The sequence below is a fragment of the Catharus ustulatus genome, chromosome Z, assembly GCF_009819885.2.
Source record: "Catharus ustulatus isolate bCatUst1 chromosome Z, bCatUst1.pri.v2, whole genome shotgun sequence".
NCBI lineage: Eukaryota > Metazoa > Chordata > Aves > Passeriformes > Turdidae > Catharus > Catharus ustulatus.
The window spans coordinates 68182467-68198294 of record NC_046262.2 but is presented as its reverse complement, the minus strand read 5'-3'; the positions used below and the strand labels follow the sequence as shown (position 1 = coordinate 68198294).

At 43.3% G+C, this 15828-nt stretch overlaps 1 long non-coding RNA gene across 2 annotated transcripts; it reads left to right on the top strand.

Annotated features, from left to right (window-relative positions):
• The first annotated feature begins 7588 nt into the window (after positions 1-7588).
• LOC117010325 lies at positions 7589-15290 on the top strand. Of its 2 annotated transcripts, none has more exons than XR_004420623.1 (2): positions 7589-7680; positions 7762-15290. It is a non-coding gene; the product is annotated as an uncharacterized LOC117010325 (long non-coding RNA). The 2 variants fall into 2 exon arrangements; XR_004420624.1 differs by having other exon boundaries at positions 7590-7680; positions 7767-15290.
• Positions 15291-15828: the final 538 nt, after the last annotated feature.

Here is a 15828-nt window from a genome sequence, read left to right as displayed (position 1 = left end):
CAGGGTTTGGAATTTATTTCTTTGTAGTACTATTTTAATTTCCCTAGAAAAGAACTGTTATTCCTAATTCCCATATTTTTGCCTGAAAGCCCCTTGATTTCAAAATTATACTAATTTGGAGGGAGAGGTTTACATTCTCTATTTCAAAGAGAAGTTCCTGTCTTTTTTTGCAGACACCTGTCCTCCAAACTAAAACAGCAACTTTTCATTCTTTGTCCGTATATAAGCCGCACGTGATTATAAGCTGCACTTTGGGTTCAGATCAAAATTTTAGTCAAAATGGCGCGGCTTATAATCGTGAAATTACTGTAACTGGAAAAGCAGAGATTTTTTGGGTTAATTTCCACTGATCTGAATTGGCATCTTGAAGTTGCACTTCAGTCCAGGGGTCAGGTCTATTTGCATTTAAAGCATTTGTTTCAGAACTGGTGTGTTCTGAATAGGAAATGGTCTCTTGGCAGCAACGTTTCGTGACTTGTAGAGGATTCGGGCAATTGATTGAGTGAGGGAGTAACGGGTTGTATGTTTTCAGGGGAATATGTGGTGTGTGGGACATGAGATGGGTAAGGTTGGTGGGATGACACGGTTTGATTTGTATATGGCGCTGCCTAGAGTGGGTAAGCCAGAACCCAGAGGCTGCCCCGAATACGTTTGGAGGTGTTCAGTGTGCATGTGTGGGGGAGCGGCGACTACGGTGTGCGGTGCAGGCGGGGAGAGGTCAAGGGGGCCCGTGGTTTGGGTTGGGGGCATAGAGGGGCTTGGTAGGGAGGGTAAAAGGCACCCGTGGTTTGGGAGGGGGAAGGTGGGGCTGTGGCGAGCGGCTGTGGGGGACAGGAAGGGTAGGAAGCGGGCTGGGTGAGGGGGCATGACGTCACCAGCTGCGTGGCTGGAACTGCGCATGCATGTGTTTCAGCAATGTCGGCCGTCGGTCCCCACTCCTGTGCAGGACTGGGCGGGGACGGCGCAATGGCGGGACTCTGCGTGGCAGGGGCTATGGGAGGAAACGTGCTCGGCGTGGTTGCTGCGGCGGCGGGAGGGAACGCGGTGGAGACGGGCGTGGCGGCAGTTGTGGGGGAGCTATTCAGGCATCGGCGTGGTGGCGGCGAGGGAGACAGGCATGGAGGCAACTGCCGGGGGGATGGGGACGTGGAGCTGTGGCGGGTACGGTGTGGGGATCGTACGGGGCTGGGAAGGGCACAGGGGCGAGCAGACCGCACAAAACCTCGGGAACGATGATGGGAGTGAGGCCAGAGCTGGGAGGGAGCGGGACAGGGGAAGCGGGGAGGGGGCCGGGGAAGCAGGGCCGGCGGCCACGGGTGGGAGCGGTGTGAACTGTTTGTGCGGAGGCTGGGTGGGGAGGGAAGGCGTGAGCTGCGGGGCCTGTGTTGGCATGGCCGAGGCGGGCGGGGTAGGGGCTGGTGCTGGTAGGGCAGAGGGGAACAGCGCAGGGGATATGGGGGTGGCAGAGGATGGGGCGTACAGAACCGCGGACGCAGAGAGAGAGTGGCAGAGGGTTGTGGGGGGATGGGGGGAGGAGGAGGGGGCAGGGAGCTCTGTGTAGTTCAGGGGAGCAGAGGATGATGCTGCAGCTGCTGGAGAAGTGGGGGAAGAGGTGGGGAGGGGTGGGAGAGCTGTTTCAGCTGGTTGTAGTGTGGGAGGGGTAATTATAGGACTGGTAAGGGAGGGGGAAAGGGCTTTCTTTTGGTCAGGACGTTGGGGGGAAGGGGCGGGGGGGAAGAGATGGGCTGGGATAGAGCAGGATTATTTTGAGTTGGAGGAATCTGACTTTTAATTGCATGTACTGTATGTTGGAATAAAGCAATGAAAGAAGAAACACAAAAATTGCCTTGAGTTTGTAAAAGATGGATGTGGGTACCAATAGTATCTAAAAAGGAGGGTGAAGTGATAGTTTCAGTGTTACAGTGAGGAAATTCAGCAAAAAGCCATTTAATGAAACACTTTAAGTTAGATTTAGAAAGGTCCCCTTTTGAGAAGGTGAAATTGTTAGAAGAAAGAAGATTTGAGGTTTTTAGGAAGAGATCTTTCTCAATATGGGAAAACTTGGGTTTTGTGAGTCTGTTCCCCATATTTTGGCAAACCAGCAGAAAAAAGACAAAAAAAATCAAACAAAAAAAGAAAATCCCAGAAAGTGACCCAAAGTTTCCCACGTGAGTGTTAGAAAGGGCAGACTGAGAGATTCACAAATTCTTCAGTCAACAGGGTCGAGCCGCTGGTTTGTTGCTGGCTTCATCGGATCTCAGATCTGGATTTCTGAGGTTGTCTGACGTTCCTTCAGGTGACGCTACTCTTTTTAAAACAAAGAGTGGGCTCTGAAGGATGCTGATGATGGGAAGACAGAACAGTTTGCAGAACTGCCATTGGTCAGTGTGAAAACCAGTTTTCAAGCATTGTTCAGGGCGCCACAATTTTAAACTTTCTTTTTGTCTCTGGTAGGTATTTTACAAGGACCTGAGAGTGCTGATATCAATCAGCAACTTTTCAGTAGTTTACATTTTGCCAGCAGAGAAAGACCAGAGGCCCAGGACATTCCACAAGAATTTTATTTCATGCAAAGAGTTGTAGAGCAGGATCCTTGGAGACAAAGGGAAGACAGTCATATTTATAGGTTCAGGGGGGATTCAAAATACAACCAATAGAAAGTTAAACAAAGGGCAGCATCCAGTCTAAGTCAAAAGTTCTAAAGGTGAACTGACCAATTACAGAGACTAATTTCTAACCACTTATCTTCCAAGGTGTTAGGAGAGTGACCAAATTCTTAAGGAATTTGAGTCAACCTTGGTATCTAGGAGACCTTATCTATTAAAATAAGTTCCAGGGCCCAGGGGAAGATGGCTTTAGAGGAATTGTATCATCCACAATAGATAATAACAGAAGAGCCATATTTTTTATTTGTTGCATGAACAGTTTATGGAAACCTTTGAGGGAAATATGAATCAGCTTGCATAACTAAATTTTGTTTTGACTCTTCCTTTTCTACCAGCTTCTAATTTATTCCTTTTTTCCTTTATTGTTCTCTGTTCATGTTGTACCTGTAAAGTGTGTTATTTGACTTTTCTTTTTCGATTAGAAATTGTATTTTATATGTTAATTTCACAAGTTAGTTTTACCGTTCATGGTTTGTTCTGTGATTTTTTTTTTTAACCATCACCATTTCCAAAAGAGATTCTAGAAGCCATTATCCCTTTGTGATTCTACAATGTACTGAACAATGTTTGCTACATAATATTTTCCTCAAGTAAATGGACACTATTATTGTATGTATTTTCAAAGACTACTGGAGTGTCTTCATGTAACTGAACTACATACAGTTTAATAAAGTTAAAGTAAATCAAATTAGCAGTAATAACTTTAAGGTTTAGAATGTATTTGAATTGAGAAAAGTATTTGAATACTTGGCTTAACAGCTTCAGTGCGGTATGAAATTATTTAGCATTATACATATCACCACTGCGATTCTCTGCGCCTTGTTCCATGTTAAACACTATCATCACAATCCAGATCAAATTGTTTGATTGCTCTCTTCTCTCTATTTTTAAGCTTTTTCAAAATTTTCAAATCTGGTGTTAACAATGAAAGTCTCACAATGCTGCATGGAACTCCCTTTATGTTTGCCGGGATACCAGGCCAAATTCTGTCCCCACAAATCAAAAATGTTCCTCGTGGCAATTGTGCAGGAACTCGGAAGGATGGTGTGCTTAGTGTAATTACACCAATACGAATCATTTTTATATACAACACGATTTGGAGTGACATCTAATGTTCTATTCTCTGTCATTCCCAGAAAACTAAATTTGATACAAAAATCCATTCTTACTGACCCCAGAATTTTTAATTCTTGAGGTTCAAAAGGAGCTATAGGAAGAAATTGAACCCACACATGCCATCTGTCCACAGGTGTTGACATGGCCCGCAACACCTTTGGAGGAATGTTCTTTGGAATTGGCCATTCTTTCACTGGCAATCCCACCAAGCATGTAGTAAATGGCTTCTTTGGCTTGGAATATGTTAAACATATGGTATCTAAACCTGCTGCATGAGCCAAATTCTCCCAAACATTCTCCCTTGGCTGCATCATAGGTAAATCCACCCCATTGCTTAATGCAACAAACAAAAATATTAAACATAAAACCATCTGAATGAACATGTTTAGTTTCAGTCCTTGAGCTCTTTATACGTTGCCCGAAGAGGAGTTCATGATCTCTGCTTCTGATTCTGTCCATGAGCTCTCCTCTCCACTTCCAGAGATTGTAACTGCTTGCGTTTGAGCCCAATACAGTTTCACATTCCTTGCTGGCACCCACTTTGGCCCTCTCTGTGGAGACATAAGCAAAACCCTTCCCCCAAGTAATTAATTTGAAAGACCCTTCAATCTGACTTGTTTCCGGATTTCTAATTAACAATGAAACGACGAGTGACCGCTGGTTTTCCTCCTGGTCCTGAGACTACTATTGCGCTTTCAGTTTGCAGACATATGGAGCTTCCTCCTGTGCCTGTAATTTGACCCAATTGTACTTTTAAAATCCACTCTCTCGGCCAGAAAATAGATGAGACGAGTGTAACATCTGCTCCTGTATCAACGATTCCTTTGATGGTTAGTGTTTTGTCACCATACGTCAACTGACAAATGAGGATGGGACGTTCACAACCTATGTGTCTTAACCATGTAGCATGAACCTCTATGTGATCATTATATAAAGGATGATCTGAATCAAGCACTGTCATCATTTGATGTCCCAATGGATGAGGTGGCAAAGCCATTGATTTTGCTATCTGTATATTTTCTGGAATAGTTAGTGGTGGTCGAAGAGCTTTTGCTAAAACGGTCAGCTCTTCATTACAATCTGCTGAAATAACTGTAGGAATAATAGCTAATCCAAAGATACAATTTCTATCTTTGCCTAAAATGAAGAAATCTTGTCTCTTTCAGGATGTCCCTCTGACTCCTGTAGGTATTTCTGTATGCTCCTCACATAGGAGACATATTACTTTGGAAGTTGCCAGGTAGCATTGCGCTCCAGGTGGCAATAACTCTGGGTCGCAGGGGATGCCTGCAATTGCCCTGCAGAGGAAGTCTGATTGATGTTCCCCGACAATTGTCCTGTTTGTGATGCTGTTGCTCCTTGTGTCATTGCCATTACTTCTGTCGTCGCACATTGACAATTCGCGCTCTTTTTGTAGTTTCCCAGAATAGGTAATTGTTTTCCATCAACATCTATCTGTGAATAACACTCACTTGCAGGATGCTTTCCTCTTCTGCATTGGGAGCAAAGCTCTGATGACTTGCCTGTTTTTGCAAGTTGAGGACGATTTTTCTTAAAATGTCCAAAATTCCCACATTTCTAACACTGTCCCTCTGGGGAGTTCTTCTGCTTTTTGAAATTTGCAAGAACCTTCTCAAGAGTTTCATTTTGAATTTGGAGTACCCTTTCCATCCTTTCTTCCACAATTGATGCTATATGCTGTGAAGTGCCTACTTTGCTGCAGGCCTCAACTATCTCTGCTAAAGACGGTAGACCAGGAATTGCACTGATAAGTCTCTTGCATTCCTGATTGGCGTTTGCAAATGCAAGACTCTTTAACAAATGTGGTTTGGCTGCTTCATCAGTCACTTGCCTATCCACTGCCTTTGTAGCCTATCTGTGAATGAGGAAAAACTCTCTGAAGCACCTTGCCTGATATCTGTATAAATTGTATCTTGCCTACCTGCTGGTGCAATCTGTAAAATTGCCTTACATCCAGCTTCTTTTATGTCTGCTAACACTTCGCGTGGAAGTGTTGCTTGCTGGGCTCCGTTGTCCTCCGGTGGAACACCTGCTAATTGCGCCAAGGTGAGAGCTCCATTTGGCCCACCTTGATATTTTGTTTTCAGCTCTGCAAGAGCCCTCCTCCATCTGCTGTCCCAGATGAGTGCCTGTGTGTCTGTAAGAATCAGCGATACGAGAGACCTGAGATCATACAGAGTCAAATCATATATATTGAAAGTACCCTTTAAAAGTTGTTTAAAATATGAAGATCCCAGTCCATTGTCTCTTATTGCTTTAATCAAATCATTAATTACTTCGGGATTCAATCTTTCCCATCTTGGGTTCTGCCCTTGGGCATCATAATTCACTGGCATTGCGATGTCCCCTGTACCAATCATTGGACATCCTTTATCTCTTGCCAGATTCATTCTTATATCTGCCCAATCTATTAATCTCTGTGTGGCAGATGGCTGTGCTTCCATAGGCACTGAGTTGTAGAAAGGAGTTATCTGCTGTGTCTGTGTCCACGCTGCTTCACTCACCGGCATTTCTGGTACCTGCACTCTTTGTGCTGTTCCTGGTCCTGGCTGAGGAACAAGGATCTGCGACTCTTGAGTTGTCCGGAAAGCCCGTGGAAACTCTGCCCTCAGCTCTGGTGAGATTCCAAGCTTGCTCCCATGTGCTGCAAAAAAGCTTTAACAATATCTTTTGGAATTGTAACTGATTGTCCTTGACTTGATGCACTAGCACCTGCCGCTCACGCCAGAATCCCCTCCGATGCTGTAATAAATACTGTATCATCCTGTTGCTCATCTGGAATTTCCTGTAACTTTTTCTTAAAAGAAGATTTTTTATAAGAAATCGGAAAAAAGTCTTGCAATATTAAGGTTCCGCCACTAGATGTTCGCCCCATTAGGGTTGACTGTGCCTTTTGCTTCGCCTTTTTGCTACCTGTATTTCTTCTGGATCTGGGAAACTCTTTAGAGCTTCACACAATTCTTGCAACTCCTGTGAAAGACTTTCAGTCCTTGTTTTTGTTTCTAACTGTCTGCTCGGTTGCCATGGAAACTGAGACTCACAGCCGAGTCTGACTGTGTCTGTGCCGAGGGAAACGCCTCCTGCCTGGGCACGCCCCGTCTCCGCTTGCAGAACCCCGGGGGTGTGGCCGCTTCTGTCCCGACCACGCCTCCTTTCTGCTTGGACCGACGTAGCCCAGCCCTTGGACACGCCTCCTCTCTTATCATAGTCACCCTCATCGTCACTTGTCTCATCCCCTTCTAAGCTAGACTCGCCTACCTTACTCTCATTTGAGCTATCCCCTTGTTTTCTGCGCTGCCTAATCTGTTGCCTGTCTGTTTCCGGACTCTCCGCCCCTATAGCTGACACTTCCGGGTTTCGCGTTCCTCGCGCACGCCCACCGCGTTTCGCCAGCATCGCGCACGCGCCTGACGCTGTCCCCGTTGCTATGGTCACCGCGCCTGCACTGCTCATAGCTGCGCTTGCGCGCTTCGCCCTCGCTACTTTTGCCACTGCGCCAGCTTTTCCTGTGTCTGCTACGGTTTGGAACTGTTGCTCCCCCCGCCGCCGCTGCCGCGCCCGCGCTCACCGCGCATGCCACGTCTGGCATCTCCGCAACTGGCATGGAGCTCGCCGCACCCCCTGCACCTGGGGTTGCGGTCAGTGCAGCCATTCCCGCGCTTGAGATTGAGGCTGGCCCCTGGCCGCCCCGTCCGTCCCGCGCGTCCTGGTCGCTGCCGCAGATGGCTGATACCCACCTATCCCCGCGACTGCGCGCACCGAGCCCGCGCTTTTCCCCGCTGTGTCCGCGGTAATTCCTGCCTTTCCTGTCTCCACCTCTGCCACCCCCGTCTCCGCGAGAGCCGCTAAAACCGCCCCCTCGCGCTCTGGGGACAAGGTACCTGAGAAGCTATAGAAACAGAAATCTAAGTCCTTTAGCTTACCGGGAAAATTTGTAACTTGAGTTTTCCTTTCCTAGGATAGGGTGTTCTAGATATCTCTGGGGATCCTGGGATTTCTGAGGATTCACCTTGACCTTCTTCAGGCCCTTCATCTATATCTAAAGCCTCTTGCTGATCGGAAGATAAATGTTCCTCCACTGGCTGATGACCAAGTGGCAAAAAATCTCCCTCCCCCAGCTGATGGCTAGAGTGGGATCCTTCCCCAGCTTCCGAGGGACCCAGAATTGCCCTCTGACAACTGGATAAACTTGCATTTCTGTGTGAAATAACTTCCAGCATCACCCTTGCCGGAGACAAAAGCTCTAATGCCTCTTTGTCTCTCTGGGTTGCTAAATGATATAAAGATCTATTAATCTGTTCTGAAAAACTTGGCTCAAATAATGAATTTGTTTCAGCATTTGGAAACCTAAGTCTGACCCATAAAAGCCGGCTTTTAAGTTCTTTATCTGGGATGGTCATGGGATGAGCTGACATTGCACTTTTTAAGGTGGCTAGGAGATTGATTTGTTCCTGGCTGAATCCACCCCCCATGTTCTGAATTTTGACCTGTCTTACGAAAAGCAAGTCCTCAAAGTCGAGCCAGATGGTTTTTCCTGATCACTGGCCAAGAGATTGCAGGAGAGGAGTCCTGGGTTTCCTCCCTTCAGATTCTGGCTTGGAGCTGTCTTTCTCTCAGCAGAGGTCAAAATTTCTTCCCTGCAGCCTTCTCTGGTGGAGTGCCTCTCTCGAACTGTTCTTCAGGCTGACGGCTCTTCACGTCCTGGTGCAACCCACCTCTTGCCCTGGTGTTGCTCACCGAGTGCGTGCTTGCCTCTGGAATGTCTTCGGTCAAGGTGCTCACCTTTGTGAAGCCACCTCGAGCTCACTGCATGCTCACTGCGTGCCCACGTCATGTGTGTGCCCAGTGCGTCCCTACCCAGGGACACCAGTTGTGAATGGTGGCGATCTCTTTTATGGTCTGAGATCACTCATCGCACAGTAGTGGTGGTTTGAGAGTTCTTATTTTTCAGCCTGGGCACCGAAGGAAGAGTCAGAAGCCGTTTTCTGAGGTTTCCAAGGTTGTTTGTTCTTTCTTATCTAAGGAATTTTCTCTCTGACTTAAAGCAGTTCGTCCTGCAAATCGTTCAAGGCTTTCTGCCTGCCCTCCTGGGCAGGACTTATCTTTTATACTCTCAATTACGCATACACTGTTTACAATTAATCTCCAATACATGACACCTACATTGCATTGTCCAGTTTTCCCTTAAACCAATCCAGAATTGACATCCTAACCCAAAAGATGGACAGCATGAAGACGAAGAAAGACATACCACGCCCAACATACCACCATCTTGTGTTCAGACCCCTGATATAAACAATTTTAAAACTTCACTTTTTTACCTTAATACTCTAATTTATACTCTACTTATTTTTTGCGACTATGCAATTCTTCATATAAAGGTGGTAATTTCTCCCAGGGACTTAAATCGAAGGGATTTTGGACACCTTGCCAAGGCATCTGAGCCCCCTGCCCAGGTTCTAGGGAAGCTAGGGGAATATCCTGGGTTCCCACATATTCTCCATGATGGAGCAGGTTCCTGGCAGCAATAAGGTGATGATGTGGGCATGAAGTTCATGGAGAACTGCAGTTAGTGCCAAGGATTAATCTTGGAACAATTTGCAAAGGGCTGTCTCCCTTGGGAGACACTCCATGTTGGGTGCAAGAGAAGAGTTTTAGGAGGAAGAAGCAGCAGAGACAACATTAAATGAACTGATCATGAACACCATTTTCTGTCCCCTTGTGCTGCTCAATGGGAAGAAGGTAAAAAAAGTTGTGAATAAAGTCAGGCATGAGAAGAAAGGAAGAGTGGGAGGAAAATGCTTTGAGATTTGTTTTTACTTCTCCTTTTCCTGCTCTGACTTTTGACTGGCAGTTAATTAAATCAATTTTCCCAGGTTGACTGTTTTGCCCATGACAGTAAGGGATGAATGATCTCCCCCTGTTCTGTCCCAGAAGGGGAGTGATAGAGCAGCTTGGTGGGCACCTTGTGGTTAGCCAATGTTAAATCATTGCAGGCTATTAAAACTAATATCTGCCAGGTGAATCTGTAAAAAAAAACTGTAGTGTAAAAAGAATACATAGGCATTTAATACATCAGACACCCATAATAATTGAATGATCTAGATATTCTTCACTGGTGAATGCTATCTCCCTTCCAAACCTTTGTAGCAGAGCCTTTCCTGCTTATATTTTGTACTTATTCTGGGGTGAAATCCTATTTGCTTGATACTTTCTTTCATCTCATTGTATTTCCAATCACCTGTATTTCCCTGTTTCTCTCTCTGTCTGTGTTTAGGCCAAAAAATTGTATTTTCGTGTATCATTTTGTATAGTATAGGGGTGTTGTGTGAACGTTCTATACAATTAATATGATATGAACCTGTTTTGTTGTGTAACTTTGCCTCATCAGTTAATTTTAAATCCCAGCTGGAGAGACCTCTGTTCTTCCTCATTCATTATTTTATTTTGCCTTCTCTTACTGTTTATCTCCACTTTTGGTATTAATATTATGAAGTACTAGAAAATTATTTCCAAGGAAAGGTAATGTATTACATTTTGAATATTGTATTATTGAGACAATAGAACAATCACATTTAGGAAAGCACTTGTTTATCAGTTTCAAATAATAATTTTTTTTAAATCTCCAGTCTTGCCTCAAGTGAAAGGGTAGGTGGGGATGTAAGCATTTTCTTGCTATGCAATTCGTTACTTTGTATAACCTTCTTATAGCTCCCTTAATTTCTTGTGTCTAAATTAAGGTCATAATAATTTCCATCTTTCCATATACAGAAGGAACTTCAAGCCTCTAAAAGTTGTCACCTGTTTTGAATAATTTTGTTTTTCACTATAGCATCCTTAAAAATGGCATTTCCAATGTTATTTTTCATTTTATTTTCCCCTTTGTAGTTAACAAACAGTAGAGTTTAAGTTTGTTTGAAAGCAAAGATAAAATGCTGAATTACATTGTCAAATTTTTGTTTTGTTTTGGTCAATAAAACATATAGCCTATTTTATAAGTAAAATACAACACAAATAAATAAGTTCTACCAAAAAAAAAAATCCCAAAAACTGTGGGAGAAAATATGCAAATTTTGTCATGCCTTTTGCACTGCTTCATTTAATAAAATAGTTTAAAAAAAAATCAGATACCAAAATATGATCTATGTTAAACTTAACCATTGCTTTTCAAAATGAGGATTTTTTAAAGTGATAATTGGAAATTAATTATTAATTGATTATATCCTAATTAATGTTTGGTCTCATCAATTTTCTTTAGTGAAGAGGAAAATAAGCTTTTATTCAAAGCAGTAATAATTTATTTGTATCTTTTTTCTAGTACAAAAAATCCTGGCTTCAACGTCAGTGAAGGAGGGAAAGAAGGTACTCCAGCTGGTAGAACAGATATTTCCCTGTTATCCAAGGAGAATACCGTGGTAAAGCAGGTTGTCCCCCTGTAGCCTGTGGAAAACTCCATTCTGAAGCAGGCTCTGAGAGTTCTCAGAAGCCCTTCAGAGCCTACATTGGAGCAGACTCCTGGCCCATGGACAGAAATTTATGTGGTAAAATGTTTTCTGGAAGGAATTGTGTCCCATGGGGAACCCAACCTGAAGCAGTTTGTACCTGTTTATCTCCTGGGAAGGACTCATGCTGAAACAGTTCTTGGAACACCATAGCTTCTGGGAAGGACCCATTTTGGAATAGTTTATGAAAGACTGAGTCCAGTGGGAGGGACCCCACTGAAGCAAGGGTGTAGCATAGGGAGGGAAGAGTCATGAACCATTAGCAGAGTCTGGAAGGAAGGATGGTGGGAAGGTAGTTTTAATTTTGGTTTTGTTTCTCATTTTCCTACTTTACTTTTACCTGATAATACATTAAATTAATCTTTCCCAAGGCAAGTTTGCCCATGAGGGTAATTGGTAGTCTCCTTATTCTTGTCTTGAGCTGCAACCTTTTTCATCATATTTTCTCCTTGGTGAGTACCTATCAGCTAGCCAAGGTCCACCTACTACAATTCCTGTTTTTGTAAGAGGCGAGTGGTAATCTACCCATATACTTTTACTTGGCGCTGTGTAATTGAGATGATGCCTCCCTCTTCATGATTGTAGTGACTTACTCTTCAGGACACGAATTTCCTAAAAATCAAGTGTTTGTTAAATAGCCAGTGCTAAGCTCGTAGTAATAACTACTATAAAAGTTGTGAATCAGGTGCATTCTGTTTCAAATGATCATGCATTTCTCTAGCACATAGCCTTTTTAAAAGGAGAGCTCCTAGCAAATTAATTATTTTTATTCAGATTTCACAGACTGGTTTGTAGATTCAGAGTTCTATTCTTGTACACAGTTACTAGTTCTGACTGGTTTTAACCTTTTATTTTCCACACAGCCTCTGACTAAATTTGAGGATGTATTTATACATGATTACTGTGCATTTCAGGACTCAGGTCCTGAAAAGTTCAGCATGCCATTTGGATGTGTGCAGGAACTGGCAGTTTCTCTGTCAGTTGTCAGTGCAGAGTCAGACTGAGTGAAGTTTCAGGACAAAGGGAAGAATTTATTCAAAGAAAGGTGAAGCCTTGGAATAGACTGCTTAGGGATATGGCTGAGTCACCATACCTGGAATGTCAACAACTGACTGGATATGGGAGGGCAACAGTGTATTTGATATGATATTGTTTGGTCAAAGGCTGGACTCCATGAACTCAGAGGTCATTTCCAACCTAAATGATTCTGTGATCCTGTGAAGAATGAAGGTGCTTAATATGAGATGCTAACAAAAATTATAGAAAATTATAAAAAATATAGAAATGATGAAAATTACATATTATATCACTGTCCAGAAATGGAATTATCACAATGTCTTGGAGTGAGTTAGGATGATAGTCTATTCCGTGATCCTCTGTTTTATGCCCAAAATTGGTTGTTGTATCTTTAAGGCCTGAGACTGGATGTGTGCAGGGCTGGGGAGGGGGAGCTTTGGGGTTTTTGGTGGACATTTTTGAAGACTCATTGCCCAGGTGTTCTATGGCTCTGTGAAGTTCACTTCTGCTTGGCTAGCTTGGTTTTGTTGGTCAAGGCTAAAAGCTTTGCCTTGCCCGACTTGGAGAAGCTGCAGTAGAAATCTTTCATCTGCATTGATGTGAACTCAACAGCTGCAGGTTTGAGAATGGAGTGGGACTGGCAGGAGCAGGGCTGCCCAGTTCCAACCCCAAGCTTCTGGGAGACAAGGGGGAGAAAGCACACCAAGAGGCTCCAGACCGGGCCTTTTTGCCTGCCGTGACTACTGTGGAGAGGAGGTCGACACCAGAGAGCCACCAGGTTCTTGCCTTCTGCTGGAACTCCTCTGTGGAAGCTCCTCTTCCCTTAGAGAGAAAGCTAGTACTATCTTGAACTATGTGTTGGGAAGGAGTATTTCTCCAACATTTCCACAATTCTCTTGGCTTTTTTGGGTTTTTGTTCTTGGGGAGGGGTGGGAATTCTGATAATTTGGTGTTTAGCAGTTATTCACTTTCTTCCTTGCCTTGAGGTGTTTTTTTATTCTGTGGTTGATAAGCCATTGGTTTGGTTTAGGGTTTTTTTTTGTTTCCTTCTACTAATATTAATTTTCTATTGGTGGAGGAGGGTTGTTAAAATCCTTTAGAGGACACTGCTCCTTTAAGAGTGTGCTCTCTTAAATATGACTTGAAACTGAGACATGGAACCTTCTCTCTATCTCTGTGGATACAAAGACAATTGTCTATATTTTCTCACTCGTAAGATTGCACTTACCCACAAGCTGCTTCTCTGTAAATACATATCTGCATATTTTTTTAGTAGTGTTGGGAGTAGGCTGAGAGAAATTATCTGAACTCTGCCCAGTATTATAAGACCACACCTGGAGTATTTCATACAGTGCTTGTCTCTCCAGTACAAGAGACACATAGATACATTGGGTACAGTCAAACAAAGCAATACCAAGAAGATGATGGGACTGGAGCATTTCTCTTAAATGAAAAGGTTCAAAGAGATAAGACTGTTCAGCCTGGAGGAGAAGATGCTTCACAGGTTCTTTACAGTGGTGCCCAGTGACAGGGCTAGATGCAATGAATTGGAACACAGAAGACTCCATCTGAACACCTGGAAGCACTTTTTCAATTGTGAGAGTGACAGAGCACTGGCACAGGTTGCCCAGGAGAACAATGGAACATCTGTTCCTGGAGAAATTAAAAAGATGTCTGTAGATTACTCTGGGCAACAGGCTTGAGGTAGCCCTGCTCGAGCAGCGCATAGGACGAGAAGACCTCCAGGAGTCCCTTCCAGCCTCAACCATTATGTGATTTTAGAATGGTTCTAGAAAAGTTCTGTGCTGCAACATCCCATTAAATGACAGATTATTAAGGTAAGAAGCTGTTACAGAAGTCCTTTGATTTAATAAAGATTAATGTAGTAAACAGAGCTAAATTAAAAGTATTAAGAATGATAATTAATATGAAGTGCCTTATTTGGAAAACTGTAGTTCAGTAGAATCCACTTTTCATGTGGATTTTGACAAACATGGCCGTCAGAAATACAAGTGACTCTACATCAGGGAATTTGGAGGGTGAGACTATGATTCCATAACTGACTTCCAAATAGTTGCAGGTTAATATACTAGTGTTCCTGTACCAATAGATAAGTTTATTTCTATTACCCAGTCCATTCAGGACAAATAAAAGTGGCCTTAGGACATTTTCAAGCCTAATTTTACAAGTTTATTACAACAGTACAGAGTGAATAAATCTAAATTGGTAGCATCATTGGGCCTGTGATTGAAAACCTGGATCACAAATTTATCTATACCTTATCAGAGTGATGAAATAGTAAGCAAGAATAGTCAGAGGAAGCGCAAAAGAGGAAATGAGGTAAACAAAGTTGCATTATTGAATAGGGCCATAAAACTCCTTTTTTTAAAAACTCAGAGTAAGTCAGCTAGCCAATATACTCTGTATTGTTAACCTTAATATTTCTCTTTGATACAAACAGGAAATATGTAATTTAAGAATTGCACATCCAGAATTTTTAGTTTCCACAACTGTCTAATTGTGACACTAGACAAATCATGTGAGCTGTAGTTAAGATGCTCTTCTGAACAACCATTCTCAAATTTCTTTACTGAAATTAATCTGAAGAAATGTATATGCACAATGCAAAAACGGTTCCAGATTGCGTAAGTATAAACCTCTGTAAATAATATACACTTACTTTACAGAAAGTGAATTTACTGAAGAAACAAAATAATGCTCCAAAGAATTTATAAGTTGCAGTAAGAAACCACAAATGAAGGAATAGTCCAGAGGCTTTTTTCAGATTTGAAAGCTTAGAACTTAAATTTTAAGCCTGTGCAGAGGCAAATTACTTATTTTGAGAAAGTTACTACTCGCATTGTAAGGTTTTGTGTGGTCCAGCTGGACAGTTCTTATAGGTTTTAGCTGATTGCCATAAAGTAGTATCAAACTTAAACCAATGATGACATTGTAAAAAACATACAAACAAAAAAATCAGTAATTATTTTCTTCTAGGAATGTTGTGGGTTGGCGAGATTTAGAAATTTTTCCCATTATTATGTTAAGCTAGGGATGGCTCTCCTATTAGCCGTTAAGAGCTGAAGACAAAGGAATAACTGAAGCAGCCTGATGGCTCCATTAGGGAAAGGTGGAGTCCTGCTTTTGTTTTTGGGCAAGTAGGAAGACACTCGGGGTAAGAGAACTCGCCAACCGAACTCGAGGTGAGAGGTTCCTTTCTCCGTGGTTGGGATCAGGCTTCTTGAATTCGGACTGCTAAAGCTTCCTGCTTCCTCTGAACAAATGGGAACTGGGACACCCACGGTGAGCAGAGTTCCTTCCTCACCCTTTCTTCCACCTGGGGCGGTGCCGCCACCGCGCCCCCCCCCCCCCCCCCCCGGCTCCTGCAGCAGCCGCGACTGAGAAGCCACCTGCCCTGCTCCATCAGAGAGAGCCATCGGTGACTAAAAAAAATGGACTGGGACTGAATTCCGTTCTGTTCTGTCACTGTTTTTTTTTCTTTCATA